At 49.2% G+C, this 23,991-nt stretch overlaps 1 pseudogene across 2 annotated transcripts in view; it reads right to left on the bottom strand.

Annotated features, from left to right (window-relative positions):
* Nucleotides 1-1,536: 1,536 nt before the first annotated feature.
* Nucleotides 1,537-23,991, bottom strand: part of LOC146798369 (syncollin pseudogene) — a 32,474-nt pseudogene continuing 10,019 nt past the window's right edge. For both annotated transcript variants that reach the window (XR_014969146.1, XR_014969147.1), the window contains one exon: nt 1,537-2,438. The product of XR_014969146.1 is annotated as a syncollin pseudogene, transcript variant X1 (transcript). The remainder of the gene's footprint in view (nt 2,439-23,991) is intronic.

Here is a 23,991-nt window from a genome sequence, read left to right as displayed (position 1 = left end):
ATTCACACTGCAGTCTGGTAAAGGGCACATACAGGGGCGGCTTTAGGGTGGAGTGTCCTGCGCAACCGCACCTGCTGCTGAGCTCGGGGACACTACCTTTGTAAATAAATTGTGGGTTTAAATGTGCCTGCTGCAGAATTCCTTCTGTGTCCAAGAGTTTCCAGGCAACAATAAATATGGCAAGATAACTCTGGGGATTATTGTTCCAGCTGGAGAGAGATCCGAATTTTATCTCCTGGCAGTTTTGTCTCATCATAAAGCAGCACAGACAGTTAATGTGCCTGCTGCAAATAACTTATACCATGCAGATCACAGAACCATATCTTATGTGGATAGCTCAGTGGGTTACTGATTTTATCACAGTTATTCCTTTTGTTACTTGCAATTCATAAATTACAATCCTAATATAGCACAGTGAACTATGAACTGTCATCAAAGATCTGCATGCAAACTGCCTGGTATAGCTTAGAATGTTATGCCCCCCCACCCCAGTCTTTCATTATCCTGATGTTACTAAAAAAGTGTTTAGGTAAAGATACATTCTTATTAGTAAAGCCAACCCCATGTACTCTGGTATGTTTCTCATGTACATCCTGAGTTTGGGTTTCGCCAAAAGAAACACTCTTAAAATATATTGCCTACTAGTATGGCTGACATGAGCCCTACAGCTTGTATCCTTATTTTCTTATGTAACAATTCCTATAGACTGATATACATACTTGTATGATTCATTGTCTGTGTATAATGTGTTTGTGATGTAAAGTGCACTCCCGCCCTACACTGGTATTAGTAGCACAATAAAACAAATTAAATTAATGTGAGAGGGGGCCATGGAGAGATGAGGGCTCTGTTGGAGGGTAGTGAGGGAATGGATATGGGGGGCACCAAAAAAGATTGTTGCACCCGGTGCCACCAGCACTAAAGCCGGCCCTGGGCACATATTCAAATTACACAAGTGCAACCACCTTCTGCCAACTCGAGATCTCCCACTACAGTTAGAAAATTAAGTTTAAGAAGATAATGTAAATGAGGTAGAGAAAAGGAGGGAATCCTGGAAAACATCTGACTAAAGTACAGGGAACAGATGAGACAACAAATTGAAAAGCTAAGGCACCTCGAAATATTGACCACAATTCAGGGTGAGGACACACATATTATGAGGTGGGTGAAAATAATATTTCAATCTCAGGATGGTACTTTAGTTAGTTTGCTGCCTCAAAGAGATACAAAGAATTAAATAAGGGATTTCAGAGTTTTATTTCAACCAATAAAAGTAGATCATGACACCGTGAGGAACCACTTTATTAACTATACTGTCAGCATGAATAACGGAGGCAGATTCATTTATATGTTTATTGAAATACCGACAGTCACCCTATGAGTGAAGAAAAGGGAGCATTCTTTATACATTGAAAAAACCTATTAATTGATACCAAAAAGCCGCCCAAAATAAGAGGTTAAGGAAAATACCTTAGCAGAAGAAGCTTTCAAGACCATAAAACAGCTTAAACATTATTTAAATCTCACACAAAAGTCCAATGATATATATTAATTTTTTTTATTTTGCAGTGTTGCTAGCATTGTAGGTAGGTATCAGTTCAGTTCAGTAGTCTTTATTCGGTCATAACAATACTCATAAAAACACAGATTTAAAAATACATTCAATTTCAATGATTATTGGGAAAACTTCACACATCGATTAAAACGAATTTAAAACATCAATGAATAAAATGTATGTATGCATTTAAGAAATAGTATAAAATTAATTTATGAGCACCCGTGGTGACTGGCATTCACCTACAATTATTAACAACTATTAGGTAGATATCATTTGAAAGACATCATCATCCAGCGTTTCATACAAGATGGAAAGCAACTGTTCATGTTGCCCATTTAAAGATGGCGCTCTTAGTTACAGGTGCAGTAATAGGAGGAGATAGCATTGTTCCAGTTGCCAAAAAGGCCCTTTTTTATGTCTTTCAGCTGGTAGACGATTCCAGAGGAAAATTTCCGATTGTCTCCTGACTTTGGAAAAGTGCTCCACACCCTGAGTTCGCATCGGGGGCCCACCACCAGGGAGGAGATCTTGTTGTTCCAGAAGAGTGGCATGAAGGGAACGTCTTCGCCATTCATTGCATCCAGGTACTTGCCCCCACACGACTTGTCGAAGATGTAGTGGCTGTCTTCAAACAGTCGGGCGCAGATCTTGTTCCCGCTTTCATCCTTCAGCTCGTTTGGCGCAGGGCACTGGGCGGCTATGACACCGATGAAGATCTGGAAGACCAACAGCTCCAGGAGAAGCCTCATCTTGAACTTCAGAGACAAAGGCGTGGAGGACACGTCTGTGATCGTTTGCCAAATGCTGTTTTATTTGACACGAAGGCCTGGGTTTATATGTAGCTGGAAGGACGTTTGTTTACCAATCATGACAGGTGTTGCTTGAAAAAAAAAGAAAATCAATATCTTTTACCTTCTAAGGTGTATTTGATATTATAATCACATATGGGAACCACAAACCTGCAGCTGAGCTGTAGAATAAACAAACTGAAATAATCTGTAGGAAGCCGGGAAGTCACGACCCCTCTTGCTAGAATGTTCAAGGATACATAGAAGCAACCTTGTAGTTCTGTCCTCCCACCCACTACCTTTTCTTAATATAGTATGCGAAAGTCAACCCTCACAGGTAAAAGTTGTGGCTTTTTCTGTTTTCAACGGTTCTCTATTTGGGAAAATATAGGTTAAAGTAATTTTCTTCCCCAGGAGCTCTTTAAACATAAATGTAAATATCAATAGGATCTGATGAGTATATGGTTTGTTTTTCAAGAAATGTGCAAACAAGTCGTGTAATTTTGGACAATGTTTACATGTTCTGTTGGAGTAAAGAAAGCTAGGGCGAACTCTGAATACCCACAGCCTCTGCATGTTATCTGACATTGTTTGTGACATGGGAGTGGGGGGTAATCAACTGTGTTGCACAAGAGAGCGAACGAAAGGCAGTTTGCGCCAGAAATAACAGCCTAGTGGCAATTAAATATATTTCAATCTTTAATATTGAAACGGGACTCCATACCTAGCAAACAACTTTCACAGCAAACCCGGGTCATTACGAAGAACTAGCACAATGGATCATTCTAGTGACGAGGCTTCTCAGGTCAGTGCAAGCCGTATCCCACAGTTTTATTGGAGCAAATGCCCGCATAATCTAGCAGTCAAGCACTGTTTTCCCAGTAGGCCATTAAAGCAGCTTGTGGCCCCTCGACTATGCTCCCAAATAAAAATGAATTCTCTAAACTCAGATTTAAAGTGCGACAAACAAATAGCGCGAAAGCAAGGCTGCCAGCTCTTCTTTCACATTCACCACCCAACAGCAAACCCAACATGGCTTATCACCGCCGGCTCTGCAGCCTCTGCTATTGCTCCAGGAGGATCCTAGTAGAACCCAATAGGACTCAGCGACATCGCCAAAGCCCTGGTAAATTTAGAAGAGTAAAATCTTCAAACTCTAAACTGGATCATTGCAGGTCTAGGAAGCAAACAGGAGAACAATGATTAGCTAATTTTTATTAACCTCTTCTGTGCCCATGACGAGATAGTCTCGTCATGGAGCACGGTCGCGCTGTGCCCATGACGAGACTATCCCGTCATGAACCCCGCCCGCTAATGTAACGCCCGGCACAGGAGGGGGAAAGGGCGTGGCACAGAAGGGGTTAAAAAGAAAGATATTTGTTGTTTTCAGGAAAAATGGGCAACAGAGGCCAACGACCTTGATGGTGTCATATTGTACACCACCCCAGTCTCAAAGCAGACAAAAGGAAGACAGAAAGGCCAAGACCAATCTCTCACTTAACGCAGTATTTGCCCTCGCTAGAACAAGTTACAATGACCATCACTTGAAGCTAAGCAAGCCACATTCGGTGTTGGAGATTTTGAGTATATATCTCCTGCCAGGCACTGCGCAGGAAACCCTACCAATCTTTAGTTCCCTGGAGTTTCTGCTTGATAACATATGACACTAACACAAAACAAATCATCAAATTCCTCGAGACTCAACGGGTAGAATAGAACGACTCAACATCCCCAACAGAGCCAATCAACTCTGTGTACCGAAGTTCAGGAAATCCAGGCAAGGTGGTAGGACCTTTACGGTTCGTGCAGCCAAGCTCTGGGATGTACTTACCCACTCTTTAAGATACATGTCTGACCTATTGAAGATTAGGAGTGCGTTGAAAACGTGGCTGTTTCCCAAGTAACTGGGATTCAGCTGGCTATTCCTGAAGCTATGTCTCTACAGGTATTTCTCTATGGATATCTTTCCATTTCCTTTTCTCTATCTTCCCCAGCTGTTATGACCTGTGCCAGGATACCAGTCAGTGACAGTGCACTTTATAAACTCAATAATAAATAAATTAAAATTTGTGGCGACCAAACACTAACTTGCACCAGATGCTACTTGAACATTCTCTACTGGAACAAAATTCTACTTGGGGCATCCTACCACCACGCTACTTCAGTTGCATCGCAAGAAAGTGGAAATATTGAGCACTTTATTAATATCTGCACCACTACGTCCCTTAAAGGGTTGCACACCATTACATTCTCCGCCGCAAAGCACCTTCAGAAAAGGAAATCATGAAATCATAATCAATTGTATCATATTGAACATGGAGGCCTGTCACTTGGTCTCTGACATGTTAGTGGTGCCCAGGATGGAGTGTGACAATTTTTATTTTTTACTGCTACTATCCCTGCCACAAGCAGGCCAAACTAGGAAACAAAGTAGCCGTTCCCCCCCACTCTGCAATGTCATCCTTAATCCCAGTAGGAAAAACATACACCGGAGATTCAAGTTATGAAAAGCTGCAAATCCACCAGCACTTAATCAATGGGAGCACATTTATTTATCCTAATTAAGCATTACAAGCTATCAAAGGGACTTAATGATTAGTAATATTGAGCACATCCTGGCTGTAAACTCCAGTTTATGGCACAATACAATTTATGGCAGCAACAACGCATCCAAACTCTAACACCATGCATAGGTTGATGAAGATTGCTAAAAGCCAAAGATGGCGAGAAGTGCCTCTTGCAACTAAAAAATAACTATAAATGCCTAGCTTCGATTTAAGGCATGGGAAGCTCTTTAGGCCTCAGTCAACCAGAAGGCTCTCACAAATTCTGGGAGTTAGTAAGATGGGGTTGCGAGGGTCCACCAAAAAAACTATACTTGAATGAGTAAGTACCATCCAATTTTGCTGAGATTAATCCGACCAGGGACAATCAACCCAAGAACATTTTCCCAATGCTTACAAATGGAGCTAGGCCTTTTGAGTCAGGACAACAAGAATTTGATGAGCAGGAGCCAGAACCAATGATAAAGTACTCACAGATGTGTACCAGAATACCCATCCAGTGCTGCCCCTTCTCAACAGCTGTATTCAATTCTGTCTGGCTCCATAAAGAAGTACTGGCTTCATGAAGGACTGGCCTCATCATTCCCCTTCACAAGAAAGGGTCAAGAAATAAATACACCAAGTGTCCTGTCAAAGTAGACAATGGACTTCCTGTGGGTGTGGAACATTAGCTGCAGAAGCCAATAGGCAGGAAAATGGTGGGCAAGCCAAACTGGTCTTCAAAGAGAGAATGACAGTTTGGGACCAGCACAGGCTGAGCCCCACATCCTGCACCCCTGGAAATGTCGGATCCTCAGTAATTAGATTAGTAAGGGGATTGGAAGGGGTGTGTTAGTGAAACGAAGACACCAGTGGGTTGGCTTAGTAAGATCTAGCCCCAAAGGAGAGACTTTCTCCGTGTTGGATTTTATAAAAATTGTGCTTTCTGGGACAAGAATATGCCACACTTTGAGGAAGTGGTCATAAACCTGGGTGACGACCTGCATCTCATTGGTCAGGGGTGCCCCCCGCTTGACAACCGGAACTCCATAGCTCCTCAGATCTGCTGCCTAAAACTACACAGAGAAGCAGAACTGCCCTGTTAGAATCTGGATCTGCATCCAAAGGACTACACTCTGAAAGACTGCACCTGCTGCACAATCTGGTACTACAGCAATAAAGACTTTGCCTTGCTTAAAGAAGGATTACGAAGTGGACTCCCTGCAAGCTACATGTGAATAGATCCCACCTGCATCATATCCACCAAGAGTCCCCTCATTGAGTGTGTCCAGTGGACCTTTGGATTTCGCCAGGTGCATTGTGGGAATTGTAGTCCAGACATCCCAACAACCATCTAAGAGGTTCCAGACCCTTTGTGTTTTGGACACTGAACCCTCAAGAGAAATTTCAGGAAGAAGTTCGGTAAAGTTTGTGAACTTTTAAAAAAAAATGCTCCATAATGTGACCGACTTGACATCGAGAGTCAAGCTGGCTAACTTCAACCGCGACCCTGCGTGGATTTCAGGTTCATCCCTCTGAAAGCTCCAGAGCTCCAGACTTCCAGGATTTGACTGAGGCCTCGCGGAGAAGCAATCAGACGACATTGTATCTAAATCAGCCTGCTGGAGGGGATCGCTCAAAATCCTCCAGAAAAGTTTCTAAGTGCGAAGGTAAAGTTTTGACTGAGGCCTCCCGCTTAGAGTATCTGACCAGAGCTCCATCGCGTCAGCATTAAACTTAGAATTTGTCCTGGTCAAGCGTAATCAGATGCCCCAAAGTGGAGCTTTATGTTTTTAAACTCTAGAAAGTGCTTATACTTTAAAAATTCATATCTCTGGTTCCCCATATTAGATTTGTGTTGTTTTGGTGTCTATTTGTTCAAAAAATATAATCTATTTTTATAAATTTGAGTTGGATTTTTATTATGTGTTGTGTCTTACTTACTTAATGTGTTGAACACGCCTGTCTAAGTTACGGCTGCCTGCTGGTTGCTAGCTATCAAGGGTTGAGCAAGGGAATAATTTATTGAGACCTTGACTGACCCTCTTATTGTGTTTGTGGCCTTATTACTAGCAGTAAGTCACTACTAATAATCCACTTCCCAACATTTGGCATTCAAAAGTGAGGATACGTTGTAGTGTTTAGATTACACCATACAGTAAATTAAGTTAAGATCTTGAAAAACCCTCTAATTGACTTAGAACCCAACTTTCAATTTTAAAATTTTAGAAATTTAGACTGAACTGATTCTTAAGCCATATTTTTTTTAAAATGTGTTCTATTTCTGCTTTGTAAAGTTTGTATGACTCAAAAGTAGGGATACCATGGTGCTAAATCTGGTTAACCTGACTAAACTCACAGTGGCTAAGCTTAGGGTTCAATGGAGCTAGGGGGCTATCTGCTACTAACAAGATTAGGAAGGCAGAATTGATTAGGGCCCTTAAGGCGTAGGCAAGATCAGCTCCAGAGAATGAAGGGGAGCAGGATATTGACCACTCCAACCTCATCCTGGAGGAGGATGATGATAGTTCTTCCATTACTTCCAGTACTAGGTTTATCATTCCAACTGGTGGGAGGATGGGAGGTTCTCCCATACATAACACAGAGATGTCCCTAAGAGAGAGGGAGCTAGTCCTGGAAGAGAGGAAAGTGACCCTAGCTGAGAAGAAATGGGGGAGGGAGGAGGAGAGAAGAAAAGGTGTCAGCGAAAGTGAAGAAGAGATTGAGATTCCCCGGGGTGGTACGTTTGATACCTAGCTCCCCAAGGTATGTAGAGGGGATGACATCGACAAATGGCTGACTGCATTTAAGAGGACCCTTGAGATGAAACGGTCTGCTCCAAGCAGTGGGGTTTACTTCTGTGGGAACTGATCCTGGCAGCTGGCAGGGATAGGCTCCTGATCCAGAGTAAGGAGGAGGAGAAATCCTACCCACACATGAAAAGATGCCTAGTCAAGACATTTGGTCTGACCCGAGAGCAGTACAGGGTGAAGTTCAGCGACACCCAGAAAGCGAGCACACAGTCCTTGGTGGACTTTGTTGACATCTCAGTGATGGCACTAGAGAGCTGGATTGAATGTAAATAAGCAAGTACTTATAAGGGGCTGCATGATTAATTCTTAAATTCTTAAAGAGCACATCCTAACTCATTGTGTACGGGATAAGTTACGCCAGTACCTAGTGGAATCTAAGCTGTCAGATCGAAGAGAGCTGTAAGAAGCAACTGTTGAGTGAGTACCAGGGTTTCCAATCAGAACAATGGGGGTGATCAACAGAAAGGAGGACAGCCCCCACCCTAGGGAAAAGCCCAGGGGAAAGAAGGTCAAAAACAGAAAGAGTCCTCACAAGACCCACGAAAACTTGTGCAGGGAGTAGGGCTCCCGAACCAATCCAACTTCAAGAGGAGGGGGTTTCAGGGGAAGCCTAATAGGTTATTTGATCCCTCTAAGGTAGGGAAGTACTTTGACTGTAAATCAGCCAGTGCACAAGAGAGGAGATGCTGTCTGCACAAAGAAACCCCCCACTGGTGGGCAGTCCTAGGGGATTGCTAGTGAAGGTGTGTGGGTGGAGATTGTCCCAGAGATGGACAGGGGGTTTACAGAGGCAAAATTAGTGTCCTTGGGTGGGGTGGGTATTGCAACCCTGGCCGCTTTGCCTCTCAGCAACTGAGGTTGAGGCTCTGAGAGATACAGGACCCAGTGTGACTATGGTCACAGAGAACCTGGTTTCTTCAGGGCAGATCACACATTGTGTGTATCACGAAGTAAACTTTGCATACAGCAGAGCTAAACCCCATCCCATGGCAATGGGGAGGTATGACAGGCCCTAAGAAGGTAGTTGTGTCTCCTGAATTCCCAGTAGACTGTCTACTGGGAAATTATCTTGAATCGTCTGACTGGTCAGGGGTGAAGGGAATGGTCCATGCAAGGATGCTGGGCCACCCTGAGTGCGTATGTGCTGTGACCATTTAACAGGCTATGCAGAAGGGAAATGCTGAACACTTGGACAGTGGAACAATGTGGCAAGCATCTCAGGACAAGGGCAGTGGGTCTGGTGAGCCAGCCCCAGGAAATCCAGAGGTGCAGCAGGAATATGACCCTGATGGGGAGGATTAAAACTATGAGGGAGGGATTCCATCCCTGGCAGATCTGTCAGATTTGGCAGAATTGGCAGGAGCCGGTTTACCCTCCAGAGAGGAGTTTTGTCAGGGTCAGAGAGACTGTCTCACCCTTGAGAACTTAAGGCAGGCCACCCTAAAGCAAGAGGAGGGTGTAACCGTAGATTCCACAGAAGTACTGGGAGGATGGGGTTCTCTACACTGAGACCATAAACCTCAAGGAAGGTGCCACCAGGAGATTGGTGGTTCCCCCAGTCATAATATCCAATTGGCAGGTCGTTTGGGGCAGAACTAGACTTGGAACCATTTGGTAAACCATTTCTACTGGTTCCATATGGCTGAAAAGGTAAAGGAGTTCTGTGGCTCTTGTGTCCTCTGTCACGACAGAGGCAAGACAGGGGGCAAGCCAAAGACTCCCGTGATACCGCTGCCAGTGGTTGGGACTCCCTTTGAGAGGGTGGGGGTGGAGATTGTTGCTCCCCTAGAACCACTAACTGCATCAGGGAACAAATATATATGTGTGGTAGTGGACCATGCCACAAGATACTTTGAAGCAATACTCCTCACGGAAGTCACTGTTCATTCAGTTGCTAGGGCCCTATTTGGTGTGTTCATCAGACTGGGTTACACAAAGGAGGTGGTTTCAGATAGATGCACAAACTTTATGTCCAGGTATCGAAGGCAATGTGGGATGAATGTGGTGTTACCTACAAGTTCACTACCCAATATCATCCCCAGACTAATGGTCTGGTGGAGACGTTCAATAAGACCCTGAAGAGCATGATCAATGGTTTGTTTGACAAACTCAGGAAGAGATGGGATGTTCTCCTCCCTTGCCTACTGTTTGCCTGCAGGGAGGTCGCACAAAAAGGGGTTGGATTTAGCCCCTTTGTGTAGTTGTTTGCACACCCTGTCAGAGGGCCATTGTGTCTGGTGAGAGAGTCTTGGGAGAACCCTCTCAAGGAAGCCAAGGACAATGTGCTAGATTATGTACTAGGCTTGTGTTCACACATGACAGAGTACATGTACAAGGCAAGCAGGACACTGGAGGCCAGCCAAGAGCTCATGAAGCACTGGTATGATCAAAAGGCTGTTATGCCTGAATATACTGTAGGACAATTGATGTGGGTGTTGGAGCATGTAGCTTCTTGGTCCTTCCAGGACAAGTGGACTTGGGAGCTATCCAATCCTTGAAGGGTGAGGTTCCTACCTGGTAGACCTTAACACCCCCAGGAACCCTCACAGGGTGCTCCATGCCAACAGATTGAAACCCCACCAAGACAGGGCATACATGACAATCTTGCTGGGGTACAGACAGGACTAATGGAATTATACGGTGGGGGGGTAAATTAGGCGGCAATGTTGACTAAATGATGCAACAAGAAAACACAAGTTATGCAGCTTATTGCAGCAAATTTTGTGATAGTTTCACTTAACTATTTTGTCACTTGTACACGTTAACACTGCCTGAGCCAATGTTTCACTTCATTAGTACCAGTTCCACATCCAAATACAACTATAAATAACAAAATGGTGACTAGTCAACACTTTTGTGAAGGTAGCACGTGTTGCAGCATTTTTAGTAATTTTTGATCTGTTTGACATAGAAAAAGAATTGCTTTCATTAAAATCTGCAGATTATACAGCAGATGATGAAATATGTGGAAAATGCAGCAAATTCATAATCATGCGGAAAATGCCACAGAATCACATAATTCCAGTGGCTTTGCATACATGGAATGCGACAGAAAGTACTACAGGATGCAATTTTGCATCAAATTCATACACATTTTAAACACCTGTAAATGAACGAATCAAACATTTTAACATATATCAGCAGTTATGAAAGCACATTTTGTTTTATATTCTAAAGTGTTATGGAAATAAATATTTAATAGGCTCAGAGCAAATCGTGGTGATGCAAAAAAGATAAATAATGTAATTTATTTGTATACTGCTTACTATTCGTTTCGTTTCAGAAATCTTTATTTCGATCACAGATCATAAAAGATACATAGCAAAATATGGACAATTAAAAAAGTATTAAACATGATGTGATCCAATGAATTAAGACATTAAAATGCATTAAGAGAAAAAAAGAAAATATGATGTAGTGTACTAAAATCTGACAATAAGTCAATTTATACAAGTCTTTTCAGGGCGCTGCTACGAGTAAACCACATGGAAGTTAAGAATTTCGCAACTGCAAAAACGACAATGGGAGAAAGGTCTGACTTTAAGACCCTATAGGCTGGCTGGAAGGATCTGAAGCCCAAGTTCCTAAGTAACGGGACTAACCAGCGTTTCCTGCTCCTCTTGTAGCCCTTGCAGAAAAAAACGGCGTGAACTTCGTCTTCTTTCGGATGAGCACAGACAGGGCAGGTTGCTGTGGTGGAGCATGGAGACCAAGACGCTGTGAAAAAAGCTAAAGGAAGGCATCCATATCTCCATTGAAAGAATAATTTCCTCGTTAGCAGGGGGGAGATCGCATCCAGAGTACTTTCAAGGCAGTAGGCGTCTTTTGCTTTCAGGAATAAGTGGGTCAAGGATCCTTCACGGCTCTCGTTGATGGCTCTTGTGAGCATCAAATTATAGTATGCTCTTGCGAGTGCCTTCTTTTTTTTTTTTTTTTTTTTTTTTTTGTTTTTAAAAGTTTTTATTGAACAATAATTCGATTACAAGCACGGGCCTACAACCACCAGGGCCGGCCGCTAAGTACAGAATGAAATATACATTTATCAAAGCTGCAGTCGGTTCCCGGGGGTCGGCCCCGTAGTGAGTCCGGATAGTTCTAGAGGCACAGGAGACTTAGATCAAACAAACACAGAAAACTAAAAGAAAAACAAAAGGCGAGGCATAAAGACAAACGGCGCAGGTCAGGCTTCCTCCGGGGAACTCCAGGTCAGACCATTAAGCAGCACACGAAAGGAAGGAGTACCGGGAGGCTGGGGACGGGGGGGGGGGCCAAGGGAACTGAACGTCCATATGTAGTCATTCCAAAAGGTGCCCGGAACCGTCAAGGGTCAGGGGGACATGGCGATATCGGTGTCCACCAGGGGGGGCGTACAGATACCCCCGCGATATGCATTCCATTGCCCCCAGATTCTGCCCCATGCCCCCGGCTTACCACGGGCAACATACACAGTCTTCTCCCTGAACATACACCAGTCCATATTCTCCTTCCATACTGACACGGTGGGCGGCCGCTGGGCACCCCAAAGCTGCGCTATATCTCTCTTGGCAATCATGTTCCCCAGGGCCGCCCACCGAGTCTGAGCCGCGCTATAATCATTGGGCTCCCACACATTCAGGACACAGCGACGCACCTCCGGCAGCAGCACAACCCCAGTGACCTGTCCCATAACCGTATGTACCCGGCGCCAGTAGTCCGCCACCTCGCGGCACTCCCACAGGATATGGAGAAAGGTGGCACTGAGCCCACAACCCCGCTTACAGAGCCCATCGTCGGAATATCCCATCGAGACCAAGCGAGGACCCGTCACATACACCCGGTGAAGAATCTTAAGCTGTACCAACCGGAGACGGGCTGGAATGGCGACCTCTTTGGGGGACGACAGTGCAGACTGCCAGTCCTCGTCGTCCAATTCCACCCCATCCCCCGTCCAAGCCTCCCGAAGGCGCACCAAGAGGTCAGCCCGATGATTAATCAGTTTCTTATAAATTAAAGAAATAGTGCTGTCCGGGACATGTCCGTCAAGTATGCGGTCCTCGAGGGGCGAGGAAACCGGGATCGTGGTCCCCTCTCCAAAGACCGAGAGCAGGGCGTGTCGAACCTGGGCATAGCGGAAGAACTCCCTGTCCGTAAGCTCATATTCGGCCTGAAGAGCCGCGAAAGTCTTAACCGCGCCCCTATGCCACAGGTCTCCCACTTTGCTGATACCAATCGTGTCCCACTGGTCAAACCCCTTCGTAGTCCAGAGGCTCCCCAGGCGATCGGAGGCAAACAAAGGAGTAGCACATGTCAGTCGCTCACCCCAGCCCGTGGCCGCAGTGGCGGCCCTCCAGGTCCGCACAGCAATCTTAGTAGGACCCGTAAGGGTCCGGCCAGCCGAGCGGGAGTACAGCGCCCTGTTATAGTCCCCGCCGGGAAGCAGGAACTTGTCCATCTCATACGCCGGGTTCAGGCCAGGCGCATACGTGGCATGGTTGATGGCCGAAAGCTGCGCGGCCCAATAATACCTGCGAATGTCGGGAAGCGCGATGCCCCCGTCATACCAGGGGAGAGCAAGCCCAGCAAGAGCAACACGCGCCCGCCCGTCCCACACCAGTCTCCCCTGCAGGCTCTCCACCCCCCGAAAGTAGGCCACTGGGATGACGCCGAAGGAATTCTGGAGTGCATAGAGGAACCTGGGAAGGGACATCATTTTGAACAGCGCGGCCCGACCCAGCGGGGACAGGGGCAGCCTGCACCACCGGGCCGTATCCTCTCGCAATCGCCGAAGCGGACGCAGGAGATTCAGCTCATAGCGAGCCACCGGGTCCAGCGAAACGCATATCCCCAGGTACTTAAAGCCGCTCAGTGATACCTGGATCGGAAGCCGAGGCGGTAGGAGTGGAGGACCACCGGAGATCGGATAGACGCAGGATTTAGACCAATTGATCGTGAGACCCGAATTATTCCCAAAGGAAGTCAGAACGTCAAAGAGGACGTTGAGCGACTGCCGCGGTGAGGTGAGATATAGGAGAATATCGTCCGCATACAGCGAAACCCGATCTTCAAAGCCCGGGGCCCACCGGATCCCTCGAAGCGAGGGCTCCCAGCGGAGCCAAGCCGCGAGTGGCTCCAGGGCGAGAGCGAAGAGCAAAGGGGACAACGGGCATCCCTGCCTCGTGCCCCTGCCGAGGGCAAAGGGCCGAGAGACCCGCCCGTTCACCACCACCTGAGCCATGGGTCCCGTGTACAGAAGCTTCACCCAGCCAATAAATCCTTCCCCAAAGCCAAATTTAGCCAAGACAGCCCAGAGGAATGGCCACTCGATGGTGTCAAAAGCCATCGTGGCATCCAAAGAAACCAGCACGGCCGGTTCGGAGAGGAGCTCCGCCCTGGCAAGGGCGCCATGAAGACGCCGCAAGTTAAGAGCGGTGTTACGATGCGGGATGAATCCGCATTGGTCCGGATGAATCAGATCGCACACGACGCTCAACAGACGATTGGCAAGGACTTTCGCCAGGATCTTAGGCTCCGCATTTAGCAGTGAAATAGGCCGGCAAGAAGCACAGCGATCTCGCGGCTTGTCCTCCCCGGGGACAACGACTATCGTGGCCAAACGCTGATCGGCCGGGAGGGAACCCGCCGCCAGAGACTCACGGAACATGCGACTGAGGAAGGGCGCAAGCTTGTCAGGGCGCAATTTAAATAGCTCAATGGGCAGACCGTTGGGACCCATAGCCTTGCCCGAGCGAAGGGAGCGGATCGCGGTCGCTATTTCATCCACCGACAAGGGGGCGTCCAGCCGCTCACGGTCCTCAACGGACAGGCAGGGCAAGGCGATATCCCTCAGTAGAAGGCGAGAGTCGTCCTCATCCCTGTCAGTCACTGGGGAGTACACAGCCCGGAGGTGGTCGGCAAAACATTCCACAATCTCGTCAGGCTCCGTCACACACACACCATCCGCAGCACGCAACTCCGGGACCACACGATTCACTCTCTCCTTCCTGTCCAGCCACGCGATCAACTTTCCCGCCTTGTCCCCGGCATCGTACAGTCGACCCTGCTGCTCCCTATACATAGTTTTGGCCGCGTCAGTGACCAGGGACCTATATTCAAACTGTTTCAGGCTGAGGGCATGGAGCCCGTCCGGAGTAACATTCGCCTCCAAGGCCGACTCCAGCCCCAAGATGTCAGTCTCCAGCCTCACCACTGCCTCACTCTTGACCCTCTTAGCCACCACTATCTGGGAAAGGGCGTGTCCGCGGATCACGGTTTTAAAGGCTTCCCACAGGGACATTGCAGAAGACACCGACCCCTCGTTATCCAGGAAGTATTGGTCCATAGCCTTAACCAGGCTGTCACGAGTCGTAGGGTCTCGCAGGTACCATGGGTTAATGGGAGCGATCCGCCCTGCAGAACGCGGCCCGGTGTCAAAAACAAGCCACAGCGGAGAATGGTCGGAGATACCCCGCGCCAGGTGCCTGACCTCTCGAATCCGACCAGTCTGCGCCGCGGGCATAAGGAAGTAGTCTAACCTAGAGAGACTCTCATGCGCCCCCGAGTGAAAGGTGAATTGACATTGGGTCGGATGCATTAATCTCCAACTATCCACCAGGCCGAAGGTCTCCAGCATCCCACCCAGCCATGCCTGGGCAGCGGGGAGGGTCCTTGGTGGGTGACGATCCAGTTCACCCGAAACCACAGAATTAAAGTCCCCGCCCATGAGCAGGAGGCTGTCCGGAAGGTCAAGCAGCATTCGACCCAAGTCAGTGAAGGTGGAGTTCTGGAGGCCCGGGGGGACGCAAACTGAAACCAGGGCAAGGGGCTGCCCCTCCCACCTCCCAACCAAACACACATAGCGCCCTCTGTCATCCGAGACCATCCCAGTGATCTCCACCGGAAGTGAGGCCCGCAGCAGAATGCCCACCCCCCTGGAACCAGCCGTGAAACCAGAATGGGCCACGAGGCGGTATCCCCCCCCGTTCACTGCATGACAAACATTGCCAACCAGATGCGTCTCCTGGAGAAACACCACATCAGGAGTCAAACGACGCAAATATTGCAGTACTACACCCCGCTTGATACGGTCCCCCAACCCATTGACGTTCCATGACATAAGCCTCAACCCGTCCCCCCCCATCCCCCCCAATAGATCAAGGGTCCCCCAGCCTGCAGCACAGTTCCCAAATGTGGACAAAAATCAGTACCTCGCCCTGTAAACAAAAAACACACAGCAAAACAAACCCTCCTCCCCCCCAACCCCACCCCAGGACCAACTCCCCCCACCCTGCACCCCTGCGGGCCAAAAAACCCCCCCAACTTGCAGTGTGCCTGTCGCCCCACTAACCCCATTCTACGAAAAGAACCCAGAGGAGGTAAGGGACCCGTCCCCGCCCGCCCCCCTCACTGGTCCTGGTAAAACACAATATGCAAATGAAATAAGACCCGACTGTACAGTGCAAAAAGGCAAAATCAAGGACCAAAAGTCATTCTAAAGGGGACCCATCACCTGCGGTGCCCGCAGAGGGTCCGGGACGGCCACCTCCGTCCGGCAGAGAGTCCAGCCAGTCACTTGCAGCCACAGGAGAGTCAAAAAAGGCTGTCCGATCCCCATGTTCCACTCGGAGTTTTGCAGGGTAGAGCATCGAATACTTTAGGCCCAGCTCACGGAGACGACGCTTCACCCCTTGGAATCCCATCCGTTGTTTCTGGACCAGTTGCGTGAAGTCCGGGTAAAAATTGATGGTCGAGTTCTCATGACGAACCGGGCCGTGGGTCCGTGAGGCCTGCAGAATAGCGTCGCGGTCCCTGTAGTAGAACAGTTTGGCCACGATAGGCCTCGGGGGGGCCCCCGGCCGTGGCCGACCGCCCGGAACTCGATGGGCCCGCTCCACGGCAAAGAACTTACTTAGGCCAGCCGAGGACAACTGTTTCAGGATAAGTTCCTCGACCACGAGGTCAACCGGGCGGCCGTCAGAGGACTCCGGTACACCTATGACGCGGATGTTGTTGCGTCGGGCCCGTCCCTCGAAGTCCTCAAGCCGCCGGGCCATATGGTCGTTAACCACCCTGATGTCTCCAAGCGCGGCCCGCAGATCCGACACCTCCGCACCGAGGGTGGAGGTCCGTGCGTCGAGAGCCTGGACCTTCTCGTTAGTTTTGGAGAGGTCGGCCCGGATCAGGGTGACATCGATCGCGACAGTGTCAATCTTACGGGCCAGGGCCTCATATTGCGTCGCGATGGTTTCCCTGATGCCATCAATGGCGCCCATAATGTCCTGCAAGGATAGTTCCGTAGTGGCGGTCGCGCCTCCTTCCGCAGTATCCGAGGGGAGGCCAGCAGCGCCAGAGGGCCCCCTGCCCTGGGTGTAGCGGTCCATGTTATTGCTCTGGACTGCCCCCCCGCGGAGGGAAGCCTTGGTCTTGCGGCCCTCGGGACCCCCTTTGCCCCCCATGTGAACACAGTCACCCGAGGGGACCTCCAATCAAGAGGTGTAAGGCACCAGCAAGAAGACCACAAAATGTCGGTATAGGGGGTCCGAGGCGATAGGCGCTCTAGTGGCAGATGAAAGAAAACCTCATGCAGAGGCCCAGGAAGCACCTCTCCACCCCGAGCGCACCTCCCTGCCGGTCTCCTGAAGTGCAAAACCGAAACCGAAAGCGGTGGATCGGCAGCTGGCACCGCGCTGAAGCCGCTGTTGTTCAATTGCAGCCCGGTCCCTCGGGTCACCTTCACCCCGGTCACCTCCGTCGGGTGGGTCCCAAAAGTTCCGACGACGACAACTCAGGATTCCCAGGTCCGATTTGAGTTTTGAAAAGAGATATACGCTCAGCTGGTCTTTATCTCCCAGATTCCATAAGCCACGTCAGGATATTCTCAGGATAAATTCCGAGGAGCAGAGAGGGTCCGGGGAGCCCTGTGCTCACGCGACCATCTTGGATGCGCGCTAGGCTCCTCCTCCGCGAGTGCCTTCTTTGAAATCTTTACACAGGTTTTGGAAGGATCGGTCCATAGTTCCGAATAGCCCAGATCCTCTAACCTGCCCTTGACATAGGTCAGCCACGGAATCCTCGAGGCGTTCCGCAGCTGTAAGAATTCCTGAAGTTCCTCTCTATAAATTGAGAGATCGGAGCTACACCACAAACGCCTCCAAAAGGTTAGGGGTTTAAGACCTAGCTCCTCTGATATTGGTCTTACTCCCAGGTCTAATCTAAGGGGGAGTAATGGAGTGCTTTGAGGGAGGGCAGTTACCTGTCTCAGGAATTTGTTTTCGGTGGACTGTAACTTTGGGACATGAGTATGACCCCAGATTTCACCCCCGTATGTAACACCCGCCCTTGCTTGGGTTTTGTATATATGAATAATTGGGGTCAGTGGACGGTAGAAAGATTTGTTCGCCAAGCGCAAAGTGCCACCCGCCAACTGTGCCAGTTTGATGGTCGCTTTGGCCTGATGAGACGTCCACGATAGATGTTCGTTTAACGTGATCCCCAAATATTCAATATTGTGCACGCGTTCCAATTGTGTTGTGCCGAGCCTGGGTGGGGCACGATTCTGGGGCTTGGGGTTCAGAATCATGAACTTAGTTTTTTGAGGGTTTATTTCCAGTCCCCGGTCGTTACAAAAATCTAGAAAGCCATCCAAGATGCGCTGGATCCCCATAGGGGATTTAGGCAGCAGCAGGGTGTCATCTGCAAACATAATTGCAGGCACCCTGCTGCCGGTTAATTTAGGAGCATCCGAGTTGTGAATCCTGTTTAGGTGGGCAACTACCCCATTCACAAAGATGCAGAACAGGGTCGGTGCAAGCACACAACCCTGTCTCACGCCTCTGCGAACGGGGAACCTTTCGGTTAGTTTGCCACCTTTGCCACACCTTACGCGAGCGTAGTTATTGTGGTGCAGTCTCATCAGGATTGTCAGGATATCAGTAGGTACGTCCAAATCTTCCATAACTCTCCATAGCCTCGCTCTGGGCACCAAATCAAAGGCGGCGCGTAAGTCTACAAAGATGGTGTATAGACTGCCGCCCTCGATTATGGCTGTTCTCCAGTAGAGGAGATTTAACCTGAAGATTTGGTCTATGGTTGACACGCCCTCCCTGAATCCTGCCTGGTAAGGGGACAAGATTTCCATTTCTTCGATCCAGGCCTGCAATCTATTCAAAATCAGTCTACCGAACAATTTTTGGGATATATCGATTAAACTGATAGGACGATAGTTGGAGGGGAGCAAGGGGGATCCCTTTTTGAAGATTGGGACCACCTCTGCTCCCCTCCAAGTATCAGGCACCTCCAATCCCCCGGCGATAGCATTAAATATTAGTGTGAGATAGGGTGCCCATATTCCAGGTTCCTGCTTAAACAGGTCACCGGGCACCCCATCGAGACCAGGGGCTTTTCCAGCAGCTAACCCTTTAATGGCTTCCCTCACTTCTTTTTCAGTAAAAGCAACCCCAATCGGGCAGAATGAAATTGTGGGACCATCTCTGTTCTGTTCGCCCCCACCCTCTGCGTACAGGGCTTCGAAATGGGTCTGCCATACCGTGGGGGCTATATTGGGCTCTATTGCGGAAGATAAATCCTCCGTGCCGTTCGCCACTACACGCCAAAATTTACGGGAATCTCTGGTGGTTAATGCATTAGTGAGATTTTCCCAGTAATCATGGTCCCATTCCGCCTTTGCATTCTCCAGGAGGATTTTATAGGATCTTCTCCTGGCGCGAATTTCATCTTTGTTGTGATGTTCCTTTATGGCAAGTAGCAAGTTGGCCTTGGCTTCCCTGCAAACAGCATTGCACCAAGATGTCTTTGGTTTAAGGCCATTCCTTTGCCTTGAAGATGAAAATAGATCCTGCTCTAGGGTAGTGAGGATGCCTGCATGTATTTGTGCAAGCTCTCCTCGCATAACGTCGTCTAAAACCCTAGATCCTAACTGGAAGGCATCCTCCAGTAATGGGATTATCCTTGCATATAGGTGGGATATTCGATCTGGGTTGCTGGCCAATTTCTCCCACTTGACCTTCCTACGATTATTTTCAAGTAGGAGGCCCGTTTTATCTTTAACCGACCCATTGATTCTTGGGTCTCTCCCAGGTAGACAATAGGTCAATTCCAGGGAGTTGTGGTCACTGTCTAGTCTTGGGGTAACTTTAAAGTCCACTATTGCTGACCACATGGACAGTTTAACCATTATGTAATCCAATCTGGATTCGCTGCCGGGTTTATTAAAAGTATGAATACTTGGCGTGTCTGATTTAGTGCGACCGTTGCATGCCCTTAGACCAAGATTGAGGGTGAGGGCGGTTATCTGTAGGGCTAGTGGAGTCCAAGCCCGTGGGGAAGGTGCCACCGTCTCAGGTATGAGCCAATATGAGTCTTCTTCCAGAGAAGGACCATCACGTAGCCCCGGCAGTGGTTCATATTGAGCATTAAAATCGCCTCCTACCAGGCAAGCCAGTTCGCTTGGGATACCTTCTAGGAGCTTGGCTAGCTCATCCACTGTGCCAGATTCTTTATGCATTGGAACCGGCCTTGAATAGATATTAATTACTGTCAACTTCGATGAGTCTGGCCACTCGAGTGAGACAGCCAGTAAATCATCAGAAGCAGTCTCTAGATAAGTAGCTTGGCATCCCAAATCCGTGGCTACCCATGTAGTTAGTCCCCCAGATGGCCTGCCCCTACCCCCCCATTTAGCTGCTTTGAAGAAGGAGGCAAAACCCGGAAATACTATTTCATCACGCGCCCAAGTTTCTTGTAATAGAATTATGTCCTTCGAACTGATATATGTACCCCATTCTGTGCAATCTATCTTGCTAGCAAGGCCAGCCACATTCCATGAAATCACTATTATTTCTAGTGGTTGGGTGGAGGCCGTGCCCATATGAGCCAAAGTGGTGGTGGTGCACTCGTGGGGCCGCCGAAGGTTTGTGGGAACGAAGGACGTGCCCATGGGGTTATTATCATGGATGGGAGAGGAGGGCGCGACACTTGGTACATGTGCAGGATCAACTGTGCCAAATGCTGAAGGATGAATATCAGCAACCGGGTCAAATTTGAGCCCATTTATGTAAGATATTTGAATTGCGCTCCCCTCATCAACCGCATGTCAGTCTACCATCTCAAGGCTACTAAAGCGGTTATGGGTGGATAGGTGGGCGGGGTAGTGAATTCTATGTGGCCCTGGAATTCCCCTCCTCTGTCCACCGCCTCCCCCCCTCCTTCTTGCAACAGTTTCCCAGCCGGCCTCACTCCCATAAGTAGGGAACTGCTCTGTTGGTCTTTCCCTGTATGGCGGATAATTGTTGTTCTTCCTCCGACTATTTTCCCAACCCTCCAACAGCTCCTGGTGATGCCTCCATCTATGATCCTCCAGGTTGTAAAAATTTGAGGGGTAAAAGAATGAGAGGGGCAGTGGTTGGATGGTGCTCGCAAAATCCCCATCAGCAGCACGGGTGCAAATATATGCGGCTGCATTCGGATCTCTGAAGGTGACCAGAATGCAGTCGCCACCGATGGATTTCTTAGTATAGCCCACCCACGCTGCCCTCCTAGCCATGGTTATATCGCTAGTAGTACCTCTCGGTAACGGTCTGTTTACGGAGAGCCAATTAATTACTTTATTTATTAGTGAGATGGTGGATTCAGATGTAGTAGAATTTAATTCAGGGACCCCCACCAGAACCAGAGTGTAAGGTGCTACTTCTGGGGGGAGGTTTATGAATTTGGATTTAGAAGTAATATCAGGTTTCTCTCCAGTAAAAGGAGGGTCACTCTTAGCTTTGGCCGGAGGCTGGGTATTATTGTCTTTCAGCGGGAGGGTTGATTTTGAGATAACGGTAGCCGATTGTTGGATGGGAGTGGGAGCCAAATTTACAACCAATGGTGCCGGAGCGTTGATTGGTACAGGTTGTAGGGGTTTGGGATTAATTTGCGGGGGTTTATTAGTAGTTGGTGTGGGAGGGAAGTTGTCTTTGGTAAGTTTTGAACCTGGTCCCTCTCTAACTAATTTGGTCCCACTGTTGGCCGTTTTCCTTGAGTCTACGAGTTGCACGGTAGCCTTTTCAATACTAACTAATCTGGCTTCCATCTTAATCAGTCTTGCCTCAAGAGGGCTCAACAGAGACCTAACTAAGGTGCCTATATCTTCTAGGGTAATATCATCTGAAATAATATCTGCTGGAGCGTTGCTAATAGGTTGTGGTAAAGAAGTTGACTTACACGTTCTAAGGGGAGACGGCGGTCCTAATGTATTCCCAGTGTGCTCGGAGGAAGCACCCATCTCCCTTTTGCCTCTGGCTTGCTTAGATTTCGAAGTTTTAGTCCTATGATCTACTTTTTTTTGGAGGCCCTGCTTCTTTTTTGGAACAGCCCCTTCCCTGGTACCCCTGTTGTTGTCTAGGTTAGTTCCTGCAACTTTAGCTATCTCAGTGTTCTCTATGGGTGTAAGCTGGGGATTTTGTGTGTTGGGTAGGGCCATAAGGCTCATGTCCTCGAGGTAACTCGGGGCCTCAGTAGTAAACTCGGGATTGGTGGAATTAGTGGCTGGGATAGGACATATTGCCGGGTCTATACTTTGGTTATTTGGAAGACCAGATCTATTTTCTGGGGTTCTAACATGGGCCATGGGGCCCAATGAGGACCTTCTTACCCAGTCTATTTCTTGTGAGATTCTGCGCTCGAGAACCTCTATTTCCTCAAACAAAAGGGAGCCAGCTTTGGCAAAGTAAGTGTCAATAGGTCCTTTAACGGCCCCCGATGTAATTTGTGAGGAAGTTTTGCTCCTGGTTTCCCGTGTGCACATTTTACTCACAGTTCAAATACCTTTAGATCCAGGCGAAGAGGGGGGGCCCGGACCCGTACTCGAACGGCCTCAAACGGCCCGCTCTTTGCCCGGTCTTCGCCCCGGTCGCTCCCGCGCGCTCCCGCGCAGCGTCAATCTCCAATATTTATATCCCAAGGACCAATAAGGTGTGTTGTGACAAGGTGTGGGCGGGGCGTTCAGGGAGAGAGGGGCCAGGTGACTCAGCCTCCGGGTCCGGGACTCCTGGGAAGATGAGTCCCGGTTCACGCTCGCAGCCCTGTAGCCTCACAAGCCCCACACGAAGCAGCCAGACAGGCAGGAGACCAGCAGCGGCAAGTGGAGGTGAGGGGAATCCGCAGCGGGACCCGCGAAGCGGGTTCCGCAAGTCGTAGGTGTGAACAGCCCTCACAGCGATGTAGCGCCAGCCAGAAGCAACAAGCAGCGTCCCACGAAGAGAGGGTCCAGGTGCAGTTTAAATTGAGCAAGGTGTGGGCGGGGCGTTCAGGGAGAGCGGGGCCAGGTGACTCAGCCTCCGGGTCCGGGACTCCTGGGAAGATGAGTCCCGGTTCACGCTCGCAGCCCTGTAGCCTCACAAGCCCCACACGAAGCAGCCAGACAGGCAGGAGACCAGCAGCGGCAAGTGGAGGTGAGGGGAATCCGCAGCGGGACCCGCGAAGCGGGTTCCGCAAGTCGTAGGTGTGAACAGCCCTCACAGCGATGTAGCGCCAGCCAGAAGCAACAAGCAGCGTCCCACGAAGAGAGGGTCCAGGTGCAGTTTAAATTGAGCAAGGTGTGGGCGGGGCGTTCAGGGAGAGCGGGGCCAGGTGACTCAGCCTCCGGGTCCGGGACTCCTGGGAAGATGAGTCCCGGTTCACGCTCGCAGCCCTGTAGCCTCACAAGCCCCACACGAAGCAGCCAGACAGGCAGGAGACCAGCAGCGGCAAGTGGAGGTGAGGGGAATCCGCAGCGGGACCCGCGAAGCGGGTTCCGCAAGTCGTAGGTGTGAACAGCCCTCACAGCGATGTAGCGCCAGCCAGAAGCAACAAGCAGCGTCCCACGAAGAGAGGGTCCAGGTGCAGTTTAAATTGAGCAAGGTGTGGGCGGGGCGTTCAGGGAGTGCGGGGCCAGGTGACTCAGCCTCCGGGTCCGGGACTCCTGGGAAGATGAGTCCCGGTTCACGCTCGCAGCCCTGTAGCCTCACAAGCCCCACACGAAGCAGCCAGACAGGCAGGAGACCAGCAGCGGCAAGTGGAGGTGAGGGGAATCCGCAGCGGGACCCGCGAAGCGGGTTCCGCAAGTCGTAGGTGTGAACAGCCCTCACAGCGATGTAGCGCCAGCCAGAAGCAACAAGCAGAATTGCTTTCATTAAAATCTGCAGATTATACAGCAGATGATGAAATATGTGGAAAATGCAGCAAATTCATAATCATGCAGAAAATGCCACAGAATCACATAATTCCAGTGGCTTTGCATACATGGAATGCGACAGAAAGTACTACAGGATGCA

This window comes from Triturus cristatus, chromosome 9 (genome assembly GCF_964204655.1).
Source record: "Triturus cristatus chromosome 9, aTriCri1.1, whole genome shotgun sequence".
NCBI classification, from domain to species: Eukaryota; Metazoa; Chordata; class Amphibia; order Caudata; family Salamandridae; genus Triturus; species Triturus cristatus.
Note: the sequence above shows the minus strand (reverse complement) of the source record. Positions and strands in the feature narration are given on the sequence as shown.